The sequence below is a fragment of the Scyliorhinus canicula genome, chromosome 9 (assembly GCF_902713615.1).
Source record: "Scyliorhinus canicula chromosome 9, sScyCan1.1, whole genome shotgun sequence".
Lineage (NCBI taxonomy): Eukaryota > Metazoa > Chordata > Chondrichthyes > Carcharhiniformes > Scyliorhinidae > Scyliorhinus > Scyliorhinus canicula.
In genome coordinates, this window is record NC_052154.1 from 104,467,466 (window position 1) to 104,487,424 (window position 19,959).

Sequence of the window (19,959 nt, forward strand, 5' to 3'; positions counted from 1 at the left end):
GCACTGGGTCTCAACATTGGAATTCATTCAGCTCTGGGCCTCAACATTGCGATTAACTCAGCCCTGGGTCTGAAAATTGAGATTAACACAGCCCTGGGCCTAAACATTGAGATTAACTCAGCCCTGGGCCTGACCATTGAGATTAACTCAGCCCTGGGTCTGAAAATTGAGATTAACACAGCCCTGGGCCTAAACATTGAGATTAACTCAGCCCTGGGCCTGACCATTGAGATTAACTCAGCCGTGGGTCTGAACATTGGGATTAACGCAACCCTGGGCCTGACCATTGAGATTAACTCAGCCGTGGGTCTGAACATTGAGATTAACTCAGACCTGGGCCTGACAATTGAGATTAACTCAGCCCTGGGCCTGAAAATTGAGATTAACACAGCCCTGGGTCTGAACATTGAGATTAACTCAGCCCCGGCCCTGAATATTGAGATTACCTCAGCCCCGGACCTGAACATTGAGATTAACTCAGCCCTGGGCCTGAATATTGAGATTACCTCAGCCCCGGCCCTGAACATTGAGATTAACTCAGCCGTGGGCCTCAACATTGGAATTAATTCAGACCTGGGCCTGAATATTGAGATTACCTCAGCCCTGGGCCTGAACATTGAGATTAACTCAGTCCTGGGTCTGTACATTGAGATTAACTCAGCCCTGGGCCTGTACATTGAGATTAACTCAGCCCCGGCCCTGAATATTGAGATTAACTCAGCCGTGGGCCTCAGCATTGGAATTAATTCAGACCTGGGCCTGAATATTGAGATTACGTCAGCCCTGGGCCTGAACAGTGGGGTTAATTCAGCCCTGGGCCTGAACATTGAGATTAACTCAGCCCTGAGCCTGAACATTGAGATTAACTCAGCCCTGGGCCTGAACATTGAGATTAACTCAGCCCTGGGCCTGTACATTGAGATTAACTCAGCCCTGGGCCTGTACATTGAGATTAACTCAGCCCTGGGCCTGAACATTGAGATTAACTCAGCCCTGGGCCTGTACATTGGGATGTTCTCAGCCGTGGGCTTGAGCATTGGGATGAACTCAGCCCTGGGCCTGTACATTGGGATGTTCTCAGCCGTGGGCTTGAGCATTGGGATGAACTCAGCCTGGGCCTGAACATTGGGATGATCTCAGCCCTGGGCCTGAACATTGGGATGAACTCAGCCTGGGCCTGAACATTGGGATGATCTCAGCCCTGGGCCTGAACATTGGGATGAACTCAGCCTGGGCCTGAACATTGGGATGATCTCAGCCTGGGCCTAAACATTGGGATGTTCTCAGCCGTGGGCTTGAGCATTGGGATGAACGCAGCCTGGGCCTGAACATTGGGATGATCTCAGCCTGGGCCTGAACATTGGGATGTTCTCAGCCGTGGGCTTGAGCATTGAGATTAAGTCAGACCTGAGCCTGAACAGTGAGATGAACTCAGCCTGTGAGTGTGTGTGTGAGAGTGTGCGTGCGTGCGTCTGAGTGAGTGTGTCTGTATCCGATTATTTTGCTCCCTCCCATTCTGTGTTCCTGATAATGGCTCATACCCTGAGTTTCCTCTCCGACAAGCAGCACACATTTCCTCACAGTCTGGGCTGAGACGTGTGTGCTGCTGTCATTGAGTCTGATGGTACTTGCTGGAGCTGAACTATCTATGCCAATTTTGCAATTTGGGCCTTTACTCACTTCAACAACAATGATATGAAGCAGGAACTGCTCCCACTAATCTGCAACCGTGCAAATTGTGTCCAGCATCACAGCTGTATTTACTGATGCAGGAATGCTGAACATTAGCTGGAAGGTCAGGAATGTTCAGTTGCAGGCTCGACATATCCCCCGTTCCCATTGATCAGAGCTGGGTCTTCCCCACTCTCCTGTTTCTGGGGCTGTCACCCACCCCACATTGATCTGCTACTGCCAACTAGCTGGGCAAGCTGTGACATGGCAGCTGCTGTGAACCTCATACACAGCAGAGAACATATACTAAGGACAAGGAGCGTTCCTGCAGTGCTAACATCAACAAACTGTCACAGATGTTTGTACAGCAGTCAAATACAAGAATAAAGCATGACCACAAAATCTGGCCTGAGTTTGAGAAAGTGAAAGGAACCATCTGGAAGCTGCCGGTGATCAGCATTTTGATTTTCCATTCAATAAACAGACTGTGAGGCTGAAAATAGAAACATAGAAGGAACCAAGGAAATGTTTTTCAAAGGTACACACAGAAATACAGGCCAACAGGGAGTAATTATTTCAATGGAGAAAAGTTGTCCTTTAAAAATTTGAAAGTGAATGTATATCTGTTAATGTCTGTGAGTGTGTGACTGTGAGTGTGTGTCTGTGAGTATCTGTGTGTGTAAGTGTGCCTGTGTGGTTATGTCGGTGAGTGTCTGTGAGTATTGGTGTGTGTGTCTGTGAGTGTGTGCCTTTGTCTGTGTATGAGTGTGCTTGTGTCGGTGTATGCCTGTGTGTGTCTGTGACTGTGTGTGTGGGTGTCTGTGTAAGTGTGAGCACGCTTGAGTGTCTCAGTGTGTGAGTGTGTGTCTGTGTGTGAGTGTGTGAGAGTGTGTGTCTGAATGTGCGTGTGTCTGTGTATGAGAGTGTATGTCTGTGAGTGTGAATGTGTGTTTCAATGTGGGTGTCCATGTGTGTGTGAGTGTGTGTGTGCGTGAGTATGTTGCCATGCATGTGTCCATGTGCGTGAGTGTCTGTGCTTGTGAGTGTGTGTGTCTGTGCGTGTGAGAGAGTGAGGGTGTGTGTGTGAGAGTGCGTGCATCTGTGTGTGAGTGTGTCTGTGTGAATGTGTGTCTGTGTATGTGTGAGTGTGTGTCTGTGTGAGTGGTGCATCTGTCTGTGAGTGTATCTGTGTGACTGTATGAAATGAAATGAAAATCGCTTATTGTCACGAGTAGGCTTCAATGAAGTTACTGTGAAAAGCCCCTAGTCGCCACATTCCGGCGCCTGTTCGGGGAGGCTGGTACGGGGAGGCTGGTATGTCTGTGTGTATGTGAGTGTGTGTCCATGTGAGTGTATGCATCTGTGTGTGTGCGTCTGTGTGAATGTGTGTCTTTGTGTGAGTATGTGTCTGCGTGAGTGAGTGTGCGTGTGAGTGTCTGAGTGAGTGTGAGTGTGTGTGAGTGTCTGCATGAGTGTATGTGTGTGAGTGTCTGAGTGTATGTGGGTCAGTGTAGGTGTGTTTTGGTGAGCATGTGTATGAATCAATTGATTTTCCAGATTATAAAATAGAAGACCTTCAAAGTTCCTTTGCTCTGTGCTGACTGTGTCTTCCTATACTCTCTCTCTTTGACCCTCTTATTATCCTTTTCCCTTCCCCTCGGAATGGTTTATGTTCAACCTGCTTTTCATGTGAATTCTCCCTCTCTCTACTTCACTTTACTCTCTGTCTCATTCCTCATCCAGGAAGCTCCATTTTTATTTATCCTACCTTTCCCCTTTGTGGGAATGTAATTCGGCTGTACATGAACCATCTCCTCCTTCCCAGCATCCTGGCAATGAAGTACTAGTTGTTCCTGCCAATATTTGATTCCAATTTACCTTGGCCTGATCCATTCACAACCTACTGACATTGGCCCTCCTCCAATCATGTGTTCTCACTCCAGGTTGCTCCTTGTTCTTTTCTGTGGCTAATCTAAACCTGATGATACAATGATTACTGTTTGCTAAATGTTCTCCAAATGAGATTTGCTCCACTTAAATTCTCCTGAATCAGATCCAGTATGTGTGTGTGTGTTTGTGTGTGACTGTCTGTCCACCTGTGTGTGTGCCTATGTGCCTGTTTGTGTATGACTGCTCACCTGTGTGTGTCTGTGTGTGTGTGACTGTCTGTCCACCTGTGTCTTTGTGTGCATGGGTGTCTGTGTGTGACTGTGTATCTGCCTGTGTGTCTGTGTGTGTATGTGTGTCTGTGTGACTGTCTGACCACCTTTGTGTCTGTGTGTGCATGGGTGCCTGTGTGTGACTTTCTATCTGCCTGTGTGTCTGTGCATGTGTGTGTCTGTTTGTATGTGACTGTCTGTCCACCTGTGTGTCTGTGTGTGCATGGGTGTCTGTGTGTGACTGTCTATCTGCCTGTGTGTCTGTGTGTGCATGGGTGTCTGTGTGTGACTGTCTATCTGCCTGTGTGTCTGTGTGTGCATGGGTGTCTGTGTGTGACTGTCTATCTGCCTGTGTGTCTGTGTGTGCATGGGTGTCTGTGTATGACTGTCTATCTGCCTGTATGTCTGTGTGTGCATGGGTGTCTGTGTGTGACTGTCTATCTGCCTGTGTGTCTGTGTGTGTGTGTCTGCTTGTGTGTGACTGTCTGTCCACCTGTATGTCTGTGTGTGCATGGGTGTCTGTGCGTGACTATCTATCTGCCTGTGTGTCTGTGTGTGCATGGGTGTCTGTGCGTGACTGTCTATCTGCCTGTGTGTCTTTGTGTGCATGGGTGTTTGTGTGTGACTGTGTATCTGCCTGTGTGTCTGTGTGCGTATGTGTGTCTGTGTGACTGTCTGACCACCTTTGTGTCTGTGTGTGCATGGGTGCCTGTGTGTGACTTTCTATCTGCCTGTGTGTCTGTGCGTGTGTGTGTCTGTTTGTATGTGACTGTCTGTCCACCTGTGTGTCTGTGTGTGCATGGGTGTCTGTGTGTGACTGTCTATCTGCCTGTGTGTCTGTGTGTGCATGGGTGTCTGTGTGTGACTGTCTATCTGCCTGTGTGTCTGTGTGTGCATGGGTGTCTGTGCGTGACTGTCTATCTGTCTGTGTGTCTGTGTGTGCATGGGTGTCTGTGTGTGACTATCTATCTGTCTGTGTGTCTTTGTGTGCATGGGTGTCTGTGTGTGACTTTCTATCTGCCTGTGTGTCTGTGTGCGTGTGTGTGTCTGACCACCTTTGTGTCTGTGTGTGCATGGGTGCCTGTGTGTGACTTTCTATCTGCCTGTGTGTCTGTGCGTGTGTGTGTCTGTTTGTATGTGACTGTCTGTCCACCTGTGTGTCTGTGTGTGCATGGGTGTCTGTGTGTGACTGTCTATCTGCCTGTGTGTCTGTGTGTGCATGGGTGTCTGTGTGTGACTGTCTATCTGCCTGTGTGTCTGTGTGTGCATGGGTGTCTGTGTGTGACTGTCTATCTGCCTGTGTGTCTGTGTGTGCATGGGTGTCTGTGTGTGACTGTCTATCTGCCTGTGTGTCTGTGTGTGTGTGTCTGCTTGTGTGTGACTGTCTGTCCACCTGTATGTCTGTGTGTGCATGGGTGTCTGTGTGTGACTTTCTATCTGCCTGTGTGTCTGTGTGCGTGTGTGTGTCTGTCTGACCACCTTTGTGTCTGTGTGTGCATGGGTGCCTGTGTGTGACTTTCTATCTGCCTGTGTGTCTGTGTGCGTGTGTGTGTCTGTTTGTATGTGACTGTCTGTCCACCTGTGTGTCTGTGTGTGCATGGGTGTCTGTGTGTGACTGTCTATCTGCCTGTGTGTCTTTGTGTGCATGGGTGTCTGTGTGTGACTGTCTATCTGCCTGTGTGTCTGTGTGTGCATGGGTGTCTGTGTGTGACTGTCTATCTGCCTGTGTGTCTGTGTGTGCATGGGTGTCTGTGTGTGACTGTCTATCTGCCTGTGTGTCTGTGTGTGCATGGGTGTCTGTGTGTGACTGTCTATCTGCCTGTGTGTCTGTGTGTGTGTGTGTCTGCTTGTGTGTGACTGTCTGTCTGTTTGTGTATGACTGTCTGCCTATATGTGTTTCTGTATGTGTGTGTCTGTTTGTGTGTGACTGTCTATCTGCCTGTGTGTCTGTGTGTGTGTCTGTTTGTGTGTGACTGTCTATCTGCCTGTGTGTCTGTGTGTGTCTGTTTGTGTGTGACTGTCTGTCCACCTGTATGCCTTTCCATTCACCTGAAGAAGGAGCCGTGCTCCGAAAGCTCGTGTTTGAAACAAACCTGTTGGACTTTAACCTGGTGTTGTAAGACTTCTACCTGTATGTCTGTGTGTGCATGGGTGTCTGTGTGTGACTTTCTATCTGCCTGTGTGCGTGTGTGTGTCTGTTTGTGTGTGACTGTCTGCCCATCTGTGTTTCTGTATGTGTGTGTCTGTTTGTGTGTGACTGTCTGTCTACCTGTGTGTCTGTGTCTGTCAGTCTACTGATGTGTGTACGTGTGTGCGTCCATTTTAAAAATAAATTCTTTATATGTAGGCATTGCTGAGTGGACCAACATTTATTGTCCATCCCTAGTTGTCCTTCAGAAGGTGGTGGTGAGCTGCCATCTTGAACTGCTGCAGTCCCTGAGGTGCAGGTACACCCACTGTGCTGTTAGGGAGGGAGCTCCAGGATTTATCCCAGTGACACCGAAGGAACGCCGATATATTTCCAAGTCAGGGTGGTGAGTGACTTGGAGGGAAACCTCCAGGTGATGGGGTTCTCTAGCCACCTGGGTTGGCCACTTCCTCACACAAAATGGAAGAACGCAAAGGTTACAGGGAAAAATGGACAGTTGCAAAGAGTCAAGCAGTTTGCAGAATCCCCTGTATTCTAGCTGCTAAAGAAACCAGACAGCGTTGTAACTAATGAGCTGCGCATATTAAGTGAGCGATTCCCGGTGATTCCCAGGCACAATGGACACAACAATTAGAAGAGATTGAAAGATTCTATAGAAGGTCAGACATCTCGGCGCCAGTGGAGTCTGAAACAAAGGACACAAATAAGGTGGAAAGAACCGCCCAGTGATCAAGGAACAGCCCCGTTATTGGGGAAATTCAAATCAATCGATTGGGAAGAGACCCAATCGATTGCAAGTTTATAGAGGGTCCGCCCAGATGGGCGCGAAACCCAAAACAGTATAAGACAGAGACCCTGACCCCAGCTCTCTCTCTTAGCCAGCCTCTCTCAGCCAGCACTCCTCTCTCTTAGTCGGCCCTCCCAGCAGAACACCTGTGCAGCAGCTCTCCAGGACCGTGAACGTGAGAAGGAGAGGCCGGCCAATTGCTACACTGACAAGTAAGTGTCATACAACGCACGCTACGAGAGTAGACACTCCTGACCCCTTTAGTCCACACCAAGCCTGCGGATCCAGGACAAAGCAAGAGGCCATTGTTCCCTGATCCGGCAGTTCCCTTATTCCAGATAAGTATTGGCCTGTTAGTGGTAGGAGTAGCCTAGTCTGTTAGTGTTATATGCATGAGTAGTAAATAACTGTGTAATAATAAACGTGTCTTGTTTGAACTTACTAACTGGTGTATTGAATCATTGATTTGAACTTGAAGCTCGTGGTGGTATCATAAGGATACCTGGCGACTCTAGAGCTAAGGAATAAAACAGAGCCAATTGAGTGTAAAACACACTCACCCAGAACGAGCAACAGTTCCCAAGTATCTGCTGATCTTGTCCTTCTAGATGGCAGTGGCCGTGGGTTTGAAAGGTGCTGTCTAAGAAGCTCTGATAAGTTCCTGCAGTGCATCTTGTAGATGGTACACATGGTTGCCACTGTTCGTTGGTAGTGTAGCGTTTGGATATTTGTGGAATGTGGAGCTATCAAGCTGCTGCTTTATCCTGGATGGTGTCGAGCTTCTTGAGTGATGTTAAATCTGCACTCAGCCAGGCAAGTGGAGAGTATTCTATCAAACCCCTGACTTGTGCCTTGTAGATGGTGGACAGACTTTGGAGAGTCAGAGGTGAGTTACTCGCTGAAGGATTCCTGGCCTTTAACCTTGCCCTGGTAGCCACAGTATTAATGTGACTAGTCAGGTCAGTTTCTGATCAATGGTAATATCCCGGATGTTGATTATGGAGGATTCAGCAATGGTAAGGCCAATGCATGTCAAGCAGTAATGGTTAGATTCTTGTTGGAGATGGTCTGGCACTTGTGTGGCGCAAATGTTACGTAGAAGAATAGAAAATAAGAGCAGGAAGAGGTCATTCGGCCCTTCGAACCTGCTCCACCATTTACTATGATCATGGCTGATCATCAAACTCAATAGCGTATTCCCGTTGTTATGGGCCAGAGTTTAGAGAATCCCAAAGTGTATCAGGAGGTTACCTGACCCACAACTTTTAATAGATTGTGGCATGGGGAGCACACAGCCCACTCTACAGGTGTGGTACAGCAGAAATGAAAAAGTATTTTTTTAAGCAAAACAATGTTTATTCTATGAACTCAAATTAACCTTTTTAAAACATAGTGAACATCGTAGCAACCATCAATTCAAATATAACCTCCAAAGAATACAACACTAAGTAATCCTTAAGCTGTCCTTTTAACACCCAAAAGACTTTTAAAAAACCTTTAAACAGAATCACATCAGGTTAAAGTCACTACTGAGAGCAGTTATTATTTTAAATCACCAAAGGATCGATTTACAGTCTTTAGAGCACAGAGAGAGAGACTCATACACCTTCTGGCTGTGACTGCAGCTATCCGGCTCTGAAAATGAAGCTAAAACACACCCTGCAGCAAACAGCCTAAAACAAAAGTAAAAAGCTAACAGACAGCCCAGCTCCACCTACTCTCTGACATCACTGCAGTAATAAACACCCATTTCTTAAAGGTACTCTCACATGACACCGCTTTCCCCTCATATCCTTTGATCCCCTTCGCCCCAAACGCTATATCTAAATCTTTCTTGAAGACGTAAATATACAGGGTGTCATTCTCCGTTGCCCGACGACAAAATCGAGAACAGTGATTGGCCGGAGAATAGCTCTCGACGCTGAAATTGTGGCAGGCGCCAGTTTGATGCCCAGTCGCGATATTCCACCCCCTCCAGTTGCAACCGCGTTTGCATATCATTATTGGGCCCACCCGCGATCCTCCACCTCCAATGGGCCGAGTGCCCAATGGTGCGGTCCATGTGTGGTCTCAACAGTCGTGAGCCTGGCGGTTGCGGAGAGAGAGAGAGAGCGTACGGACAGTATATCCAGCACCGCCATACTTTGCCAACAGTCATGCTGTTGGTTGGGGGGTTTCTGCCAGGGTTGGGGAGAGTAGTGGGGGGGGTGGCTAGAGGTGGGCTGGAGGGTCGGGGTAGACGGGTATGCAGTCCAGAACAACATGCGCCATCTTTTCTGGCACGATTGGTGCATGTGTGGGGGGTGTATGTATATGCATGACTGCAGCTTGCCAGCCCTGTGCGTGTCCAGCACGGACCCGGCGATTCTCCCACCATATTGTTCCGCGGGTGTTTCACACGGCGCCAGTGCTAGCCCCTCACTGGTAGCAGAATTGGTGCGGTGGCACCAATTGTTCCGTCGTGGAACTCCACGGATCCTCCGTTGTCATCAGCACTTAGATGCAGGAACGTAGAATCCAGCCCTTCAATGATTAGGCCTCTACTGCTTTCTGTGTTAATGAATTCCACAGGCTCACAACTCTCTGGTTGAATAAATTCCTCCTCATCTCTGTCAAAATGGTCTACCCCGTATTCTCTGACTGTGACCCCTGGTTCTGGACACACCCACCACCAGGAAGATCTTTCTTGCATCTACCCTGTTTAGTCCTATTGGAATTCTATAGGTTTCTATGAAATCCCGTCTCATTCTTATGAACTCCAGCGAATACAATCATAATCAACTCAGTCTCTCCTCATCCATCAGTCCCGCCATCCGGGAATCAGTCTGGTAAACCTTCGCAAGAACACCCTTCCTCAGGGAAGGATCTGTTATTTGCTTGTTATTTATCACTTGTCAGCCCAAGCCTGGATATTGTCCAGGTCTTGCTGCATTTGGATATGGACTTCTTCAGTATCTGAGAGGTCGTGAATGGAGCTGAACATTGTGAAGTCATCAACCAACATCCCCACTTCTGACCGCATGATGGAAGGGAGGTTATTGATGAAGCAGCTGAAGGTGGTTGGGCCTCGGACCCTAACCCGAGGAACTCCTGCAATGATGTCCTGGAACTGAGATGATTGACCTCCAACCACCACAACCATCTTCTTTTGTTCCAGGTACAACTCCAACTAGCAGAGTTTCCCACTGATTCCCATTGACTCAGTTTTCCTTGGGCTCTTTGATGCCACACTCAATCAAATGCTGTCTTGATGCCAAGGGCAGTCACTCTCACCTCACCTCTGGCATTCAGCTCTTTTTTTCATGTTTGAAGCAAGGCTTTAATGAGGTCAGGAACTGAGTGACCCTGGTGGAACCCAAATTGAGCGTTTGTGAGCAGGTTGTTGCTGAGTAAGTGCCGCTTGATAACACTGTTGATGGCGTGGTACTCAGCAGGAGGTTTTCCTTGTCCATGTTTGACCTGGTGCCATGAGACTTCACAGGGTCCAGAGTCAATGTTCAGGACTCTCAGGGCAACTCTCACTCAACTTCTACATCACTGTGTTGCCAACTCTCCTGGGTCTGTCCTGCCAATGGGACAGGACGTATCTGGGAATAGTGATGGTGGTGCCCTGGACATTAGCTTCAGTTTTGAGGATAGATTGGAGAGTTTATTAATGTGCTGTCTGGAAGTGTGGTGGAGACACATTCAATCAAGGCATTCAAGAAGGCATTAGATGATTATTTGATTAGAAACAATGTGCAGTGTCTGTATAGGTTTGTGTGTGTGTAAGGCATGTGAGTGTCTGGATGTGTGTGCACTGCATACTACTAACCCGGACCACCTCGTTTAGGCTTCCTGTGGCCTCTATTCTGGCGACCGAGATGCCACATATTGGGAAGTCGGAGACGTTCGATGTGAGTACTGATGACTGGCCCCAGTGTATCAGATGTAAGCAGTACTTTTACAGGACGAATGCAACTGTCGGATACGAACGGCAAACTGACCTTACTGCCGGCTGTCAGTGGGCCTATGTATGGGATCATAAAGAGCTTGACCCACCCAAAGGAGCTGGAGTCGCACCCTTGCACCAAATTGGTAGCCTTGGTTGGGGCGGACTTTAACCTGAACCCCCCACGATTATCGTCCACTTTCATGTGGCTACCCAGGCTCCTGGGGACTCCAGTAGTGATTCTTTGATGCGATTACAAAAGCTCACCAAGACTTGTGAGTTCAGGCCTACCTTAAACAAATCTCTGCCAAACCTGCGGCATCCGTGACATGGCGACCCAGCGAAAGCTTTTGGCTGAAGCTCACCTATCTCTGCAGTGGATGGTAGAGATAGCCATCTCCCGTGAGCTCATGGAGCAAGGAATGCAAGGGATGGTGGTCCTAAGTCTGGGACAACCAAATGAGCACCGGCCGGTTTTCCAAAGGCCCATGGAACGGGACGCCCAAAACTGGGGTTCATGCTGCAGTGATGGAGGGCACGGGCACGCCACTGAGACAGCTCTCCCAACATGGTCACAGGCAGCCGACGGGGCACCGGGGCCTAGGCCCCAGATTGCCGCGTGATGACCCCACCTTCCCCCTCGACCCTCCCAATGCAACCCCCCCCCCTCTTCCTTGTGACTGGGCATACTATGTGGAGGATGAGGATGACTTCTATCAGCAACTACACTGCATGACTGCACCGAGGGGGGCCCCAATCCAGGTGACACTGTTGGTTAATGGGCATTCATATGAAGGGAACTCGATACTGGTGTGGTGGTCTCCGTAGTCAGCTGCTGCACATTTGACAAAATCCGATCTGGCCTCCACGCTGGTCCTCCGTGACACTAATGGGAGCTGGCGATGTATATTGGGGAGCTGTTGGACATTGCAGGCACCTCCATGGTCCCGGTGACGTATGCGTGGACCCTCTGGCGCAAACCTGCTATTTCTGGGCCCGACTAGTACCGTATGCTTTATGGCCAAAGTGGATGCCTAACTGGACCGCTTGGAGAGCATGAACATTATCTACCCCATTTAGTTCATTGACTGGGTGCTCGTGCTAAAGCCTGATGGTTCTGTATGCTTATGTGGCGAATACAAGATGACGGTAAACCGCATCTCTCGCTTAGACCGTACCCGGTCCCCTGAAGCGAGGACCTTTACGTCAAGCTCAGCGGAGGCAGGACTTGGGAATGGGCTCAGCCACAACATGAAGAGTTCTCTGAGGTGAAGAAATGACTGTATTCCTCAAAAATGTTAATCCATGGGCAGCACGGTGGTGCAGTGGGTTAGCCCTGTTGCCTCATGGCACCGAGGTCCCATGTTCGATCCCGGCTCTGGGTCACTGTCCGTGTGGAGTTTGTACATTCTCCCCGTGTTTGCGTGGGTTGCGCTCCCACAACCCAAAGATGTACAAGCTAGGTGGAGTGGCCATGCTAAATTGCCCCATAATTGGTAATAATTAATTGGGTACTCCAAATTTATATTTAAAAAACCTGTTAATCCATTTGACCCCTTCAAGCCACTAATTTTGGCCTGAAATGCATCCCATTACGGGGTGGGGCGTGTCCTCGCCTTATGGTATAGCTGATGGCTCAGAACATCCCACCGCATTCATGTCCCAAAACGCTCACTGACGTGGAACGAAAACACGCACAGGTTGAGAAGGAGGGGTGTGGTAGTCACCACTGTTGTATTCTGTATACTGCATACGAGGGTGTTACGGTAAGGCCCCTGTACTACAGGTATGGGGGTAGATCCCTGCCTGCTGGCTCCGCCCAGTAGGCGGAGTATAAATGTGTGGGCTCTCCGAGCTGCAGCCATTTCGGTAGCAGCTGCAGGAGGCTACACCTCTGCATAATAAAGCCTCGATTACTCTCTACTCTCGTCTCGTCGTAATTGTTAGTGCATCAATTTATTAAGCAGAGATTTTAAAACGATGGATATCCACATCAAGCCTGATCGCCTGCAGCTGCACCCTCAAGCAGACAACGCCAAGTCGGCCTTCGCACATTGGCTATCTTGCCTCAAGGTATACATCGGATCTGCGACTGAACCACCCTCAGAGGCACAGAAACTCCAGATCCTTTACACGCGGCTGAGCTCAGACATCTTGCCCCTCATCTGGGACGCGCCGACATATGCTGAGGCCATGGCGCTACTGAAGGAGAACTACACTCAGCAGACCAACAAAATCTACGCCAGTCACCTCCTCTCCACGATTGCCAGGCCGTTTCGGCTGCTGGACATTCTGATTTGCTACTTAGAGTTGCATTCGTTACAGGCATAGGATCGGCCTACATCCGCCAGCGACTCTTAAAAGGGGCTACCCTCGACCTTGCGGCGACCAAGAAATTAGCGCTCTCGCTCACAGTCGCCTCACGCAATATACAGGCGTATGCCGGAGACCGCACGGCCCACCCCTCCTGGACCCCGCCAACGAACACCCTACTGTGCACCCCACCAGTGACCTCCCCCAGCCAACCCCAGGCCTGCGCCACGCGGCAGCCAAACAACCCCGGGGGACCCAAGTGCTACTTCTGCGGACAGTTAAAACACCTCTGACAATGCTGCCCGGCACGGAGCGGGCTCTGCAAGGCCTGCGGTAAGAAAGGACATTTTGCTGCTGTGTGCCAGGCCTGCTCGGTCGTTGCGGTTGCCCCAGCACCCCCAATGTGCAACCCGCGGGCGCCACCATCTTTCTCGCCTCAGACCTCGGCGGCCTGTGGTCACTGCCATCTTGCTCCCCTCACAACATGTGCGCCCGTCATCTTCCCCACCTCAGGACCCCTGCTCATCAGACACCTCATCGGGCCGCTCATCGCCTACAACCGCCGCCGACCAGCCACGTCTGGCCTCCGTCATGATTGACCAGTCACGACCGCACAACCTTGCAACCACGTCGACAACAGTGAAGGCCGATGGGCACAAGATTTCCTGCCTTCTGGACTCTGGGAGCAGTGGGAGCTTCATCCACTCCGATACAGTAAGGCGCTGCTCCCTCACGGTCCACCCCACTAACCAGAGAATCTTCCTGGCCTCCGGATCCCACTCCGTGGAGATCCGGGTGTACTGCACCACCACCCTCACCATCCAGGGCGTAGAGTTCAGTGGCTTCCGGCTCCCCAGCCTCTGCGCTGCCCTGCTACTCGGCCTGGACCTCCAGTGCAGCCTCCAGAGCCTAACCCTGAAATTTGGCGGGCCGCTACCACCCCTTATTGTCTGCGGTCTCACGACCCTTAAGGTCGACCCACCTTCCCTGTTTGCGAACCTCACCCTGGATTGCAAACCCATCGCCACCAGGAGCAGATGGTACAGTGCCCAGGACAGGACCTTCATCAGGTCTGAGGTCCAGCGGCTGCTACGGGAAGGTATTATTGAGGCTAGCAACAGCCCCTGGAGAGCCCAAGTGGTAGTGGTGAAAACTGGGGACAAAAACAGGATGGTTGTTGACTACACTCAGACCTTCAATCGGTACACGCAGCTTGACGTGTACCCCCTCCTACACATATCTGATATGGTCAATCAGATTGCACAGTACCGGGTCTTCTCGACAGTGGACCTGAAATCTGCCTCCCACCAGCTCCCCCTTCGCAAGGTGGACCGCCCGTACACTGCGTTTGAGGCAGGTGGCCGCCTTTGCCATTTCCTTAGGGTTCCCTTCGGCGTCACTAACTGGGTCTTGATCTTCAACGGGAGATGGACTGAATGGTTGACCAGTACGGACTGCGAGCCACTTTCCCGTGCCTGGGCAACATCACCATCTGCAGCCACGACCAGCAGGACCACGACGCTAACCTTTCCAAATTACTCCACACCGCCAAACTCCTCAACCTAACCTACAACAAGGAGAAGTGCGTGTTCAGCACGGACCGATTAACCATCCTCGGCTACGTGGTTCAGAACGGAGTTCTAGGGCCCGACCCCGATCGCATGCGCCCCCTCATGGAACTCTCCCTCCCCCACTGCCCCAAGGCCCTCAAATAATGCCTGGGGTTCTTCTCGTACTACGCCCATTGGGTTCCAAGCTACGCGGACAAGGCCCGCCCACTCATTCACTCCACTGTTTTCCCACTAACGGTTGAGGCTCACCAGGCCTTCAACCGTATTAAGGCCAACATCGCCAAGGCCGCGATGCATGCAGTCGACGAGACGCTACCCTTCCAAGTCGAGAGCAATGCATCAGATGTCGCTCTGGCCGCCACCCTCAACCAGGCAAGCAGGCCCGTGGCATTCTTTTCCAGTACTCCCATGCCTCCGACATTCGGCACTCCTCTGTTGAAATGGAGGCCCAAGCTATCATTGAAGCTGTGTGACATTGGAGGCATCACCTGGCCGGCAGGAGATTCACTCTCCTCACTGACCAACGGTCGGTTGCCTTCATGTTTAACAACACACAGCGGGGTAAGATCAAAAATTATAAAATTTTGAGGTGGAGGACCGAGCTCTCCACCTACAATTACGAGATTTTGTATCACCCCAGTAAGCTCAACAAGCCCCCTGATACCCTATCCTGAGGTACATGTGCCAGCGCACAAGTGGACCGACCCCGCACCCTGCACGACGATCTCTGTCACCCAGGGATCGCCCGCAATCTTCCCTACTACATCGAGGAAGTCAGGGCTATCACCAGAGACTGCCAGGTCTGCGCGGAGTGTAAACCGCACTTCTACTGGCCAGACCGTGCGCGCCTGGTCTCCCGCCCCTTTGAACACCTCAGCGTGGATTTCAAAGGGCCCCTCTCCTCCACCGACCGCAACACGTACTTTCTCAATGTAGTCGACGAATACTTGAGATTCCCCTTCGCCATCCCATGCCCTGACATGACGTCTGCCACCGTCATCAAAGCCCTCAACACCACCTTCGCTCTGTTCGGCTTCCCCGCCTACGTCCACAGCGACCAGGGATCCTCATTCATGAGCGATGAGCTGCGCCAGTACCTGCTCAACAGGGGCATTGCCTCGAGCAGGACGACCAGCTACAACCCCCGGGGAAACGGGCAGGTGGAATGGGAGAATGGGACAGTCTGGAAGGCCGTCCAGCTGGCCCTACGGTCCAGAAATCTCCCGGCCTCCCGCTGACAGGAGATCCTCCCCGACGCACTTCACTCCATTCGGTCGCACTTGTGCACTGCGACTAACAAAACTCCCCATGAACGTCTCCTTGCCTTCCCTAGGAAGTCCACCTCCGGGATTTCGCTCCCAACATGGCTGACAGCTCCAGGACCCATTCTCCTCCGCAAGCACGTTTGGCTCCACAAGGCAGACCCGTTGGTTGAGAGGGTACAGCTACTCCACACGAACCCGCAGTACGCCTATGTAGCGTACCCTAACGGCCGCCAAGACACAGTCTCCCTCTGGGACCTGGCACCAGTTAGGTCCCCACGCAGCCCCCCCTCTGCCCCGGCGCCACCCTCCCTCCCCCCGGCGCACCCTACCACAGCCCCCATTCCAGGATGATCCACCCTCCCCTTGGTCCCACCCTTGGATGAAGATGAGGTCGACACGCTCCCGGAGTCACCGATGACTGAATCGACGCCTGAATCACCACCACAACTGCGGCGCTCGCAACGCCGGATCAAGGCGCCCGACCGTCTAAATTTGTAACCTATTTCTTAAATTTTAAACCACCTGTATGTAAATAGTTTCCACCACCCCCGCTTGACTTTTTTTACCAGGGGGTGAATGTGGTAGTCACCACTGTTGTATTGTATATACTGCATACGAGTGTATTACGGTAAGGCTCCTGTACTACAGGTACGGGGGTAGATCCCTGCCTTATGGCTCCGCCCAGTAGACGGAGTATAAATGTGTGGGCTCTCCGAGCTGCAGCCATTTCGGCAGCAGCTTTGGGAGGCTCCACATCTCTGCACAATAAAGCCTCGATTACTCTCTACACTCGTCTCGTCGTAATTGATAGTGCATCAAGGGGCTGGCTGACATTTTTTGGTGTGAACAGGTCTCACCAATATGTCTGTGGTCACGCGTTTATGGTTTTAACCAATCACAAACCGCTGTTGAGCCTATATAAAGAGAATCGGGCAATCCCTCTGATAGCGTCGGCTAGGATCCAGCGTTGGGCCCTACTGTTGGCTGCTTACGAATATGTTTTGGAGCTCCACCCAGGAGTGATGATACATTGGGCCGCCTCCCTCTCCCACCTGGCCGCCGACACCAGAGTTTGCCGGCGAAGTAGTCACCGTCCTTCATTTTATGGACTCCCTACCGGTCACGGCGGCTTACATACAGGTGTGGGCCGAGACGGACCCCAGTTGTCCCATGTGTGCCACATTGTTCTGTATTGGGCCCAGCAGAGCGCTTTGCTGGAATGCCTCAAGGTTTACACCTCGGAGTAAGTGCCCATACTATGGGCAGCATGGTAGCATGGTGGTTAGCATAAATGCTTCACAGCTCCAGGGTCCCAGGTTCGATTCCCGGCTGGGTCACTGTCTGTGTGGAGTCTGCACGTCCTCCCCCTGTGTGCGTGGGTTTCCTCCGGGTGCTCCGGTTTCCTCCCACAGTCCAAAGATGTGCGGGTTAGGTGGATTGGCCAGGCTAAATTGCCCGTAGTGTCCTAAAAAAGTAACATTAAGGGGGGGGTTGTTGGGTTACGGGTATAGGGTGGATACGTGGGTTTGAGTAGGGTGATCATTGCTCGGCACAACATTGAGGGCCGAAGGGCCTGTTCTGTGCTGTACTGTTCTATGTTCTATGTTCTATGACCCCAGAACATAGCGAGAGAATGCCATCATCCTGTGGGGGACTCGGGTGGTCGTTCCAGACATGGGTGCAGCCCCCTTCAGCAGGACCTCCACAACAGACACCCAGGAATATGCTGGCCTGTAGCTATATCTGGTGGCCTGGGATCGACACGGACATTGGGAAATTGGCTCACTGTCGTGGGCTGTGCCAGGAAAACTAGAAGGCAACAACACTGCAGGCACGGGAGGGGCCGCGCCAGCGTGATCTCACCTCCGACATCGATTTCAACCGACCTTTCCAGGGACAATGGTTTTTGATCATAGTGGACGCCCACTCAAAGTGGTTGAATGCCCACCGGATGCAGGCCACCACCATGAAGGCTATTGTGGAGCATTTGTGGCAAACGTTCAGCACCAAGGCATTCCCGAAGCACTAGTCCCTGACAACAGGGCAGCCTTTACCATTACTGAGTTTGGGGCCTTCATGACCACGTGATGCATTCATCACGTGCGGACCGCCCTGTATCACCCGGCCTCTAATGGTTGGCTGAGTGGTTGGTCCAAACATTCAAGCGGGGTATGAAGAAGCAGACTGCTGGGACTTGGGAGACCAGGGGTGGGATTCTCCGAGCCTCCACGCCGAAATCACGATCGGCATGGGGGCGGAGAATGCCCGCGATCGGGTCCGATGGTGTGGCGCGATTCTCCAACGACCAGAGAATCGGCGGCAGTCACACGTGCGTGGTCGAGGTGGCGCCGGTCAGGGGCAGTTGAAAGAGGCCCCCGCCGCGATTCAACCGGCCGAGTTCCTGCTGAGTTCCGCTAAGTCCCGCCGCTGTGGTTCCCATATGGTTTGCCTGGTGGGAGCTTGTCGTCGCGGCTGTGGGGACCGTCCTGGTGGGGGGGGGATCAGACTCCGGGGGGGCCTCCACGACGACCAGGCCCACGATCGGGAGCAACCGATCGGCGGTCGCAAGCATTCTGGCAGGGGGCCTATCTTCTTCTGCACCATGGCGCTGTGGGGCTCTGCCATGTTGCCCGGGATCCGAAGCGAAAATGGCCACCGCGCATCTGCGCGAACCCTCGGCCGGCCACCGCATGCATGGGCGGACCCGCGGCCGGACTGCTGGGGCCTGTATCGGCTGCCAGAGCTGCGTGAAGCACGCTAGCGCCGTGCTGGCCCTTTGTGGGTTGCAGAATCGCTGGGTCAAGAGAACCGTTGACGCCAGCATGAAACACTCCGGTGTTTACACCGGCGTCAACACTTTGCCAGCGATTTTGGAGAATCCCGGCCCTGGTTAGCTGGTTCTTGTTCTGTTATAGGAATAAACCCCACAGGGGTTACACCGGCCAAACTACTTATGGGACGATACCTCCAGACATGGCTGAATTTGCTCACCCGGACATTGTGGAAAACGTCCTCCACAGCCAGGACCGGTCCAAATCGTACGCGGGCAGGCGCACCCCACTGCGTTGTTTGGCCCCGGGGCCGCAGTTTACATCAACAATTTTGGCATGGGCACTGCGTGGATGCTGGGCTTGGTAGTGGCTCATATTGGGCCGATCTCTTATTCTGTGAGGGCACAATGCAAAGAGTCGATTTGCCACATGGACCGCGTCCGCATCCCGGAGCCACGCCAAGGCGTACCGGTGCCACTTATTCGGACGCCACCATTGCCACCGCCGCCGCCAGCTCCGCCGGCCACTGAAGTCCAGGAAGTTAATTTGCCCGCCGTGGAGTTTTCACAGACCGATTACGAGATCGACGTCCAACAACAAACGGAGATCGCCGCACTGCCTCCCACGTCCGCATCTGCCAATGCAGCGCTGCATGTGGAAACGCCAGTCCTCATCCTTTGTTCTTGAACACCGCCTTCAGGCGAGACGGACTATTGGACATGGACGTTTCTCCGGGCTTGTGGGGGGGGGGGGGGGGGGTTCTGACAACCCCTTCGGAGGTCACTGGGTGTGCACCATCTGGTTCACTGTGAGCTTCATGGAATACAAACTTCCCCGGTAAATGGGGCAGAGCACCACCCTTAACAGGGAGAGCCTCTAAGTATAAAACCCCTGACCTGGATGCAGGTCGAGGAAGGAGACGCTTCGGGGAGTGGAGAGTAGAGTTGTAAAATAAACAAATATGTGTCCGTTTGTATCCAAGCATTCATTTCCGTGTGCTCACTCCATCCGATTCTACATACCCCGGCTGGATTTACACCATCTGATTCTACATACCCCGGCTGGATTCACTCCATCCGATTCTACATATCCCGGCTGGATTTACTCCATCTGATTCTACACACCCCGGCTGGATTCACTCCATCCGATTCTACACACCCCGGACTGTATTCACTCCATCCGATTCTACACACCCCCGGCTGGATTCACTCCATCCGATTCTACACACCCCGGCTGGATTCACTCCATCCGATTCTACATACCCCGGCTGGATTCACTCCATCCCATTCTACACACCCCGGCTGGATTTACTCCATCCGATTCTACACACCCCCAGCTGGAT

At 51.9% G+C, this 19,959-nt stretch overlaps 1 protein-coding gene across 1 annotated transcript in view; it reads right to left on the bottom strand.

The window, feature by feature from the left end:
- The window catches only part of LOC119971587 (protein FAM180A), a 49,139-nt gene that overhangs the window by 916 nt on the left and 28,264 nt on the right, over positions 1 to 19,959 (bottom strand). The window lies entirely within an intron of this gene.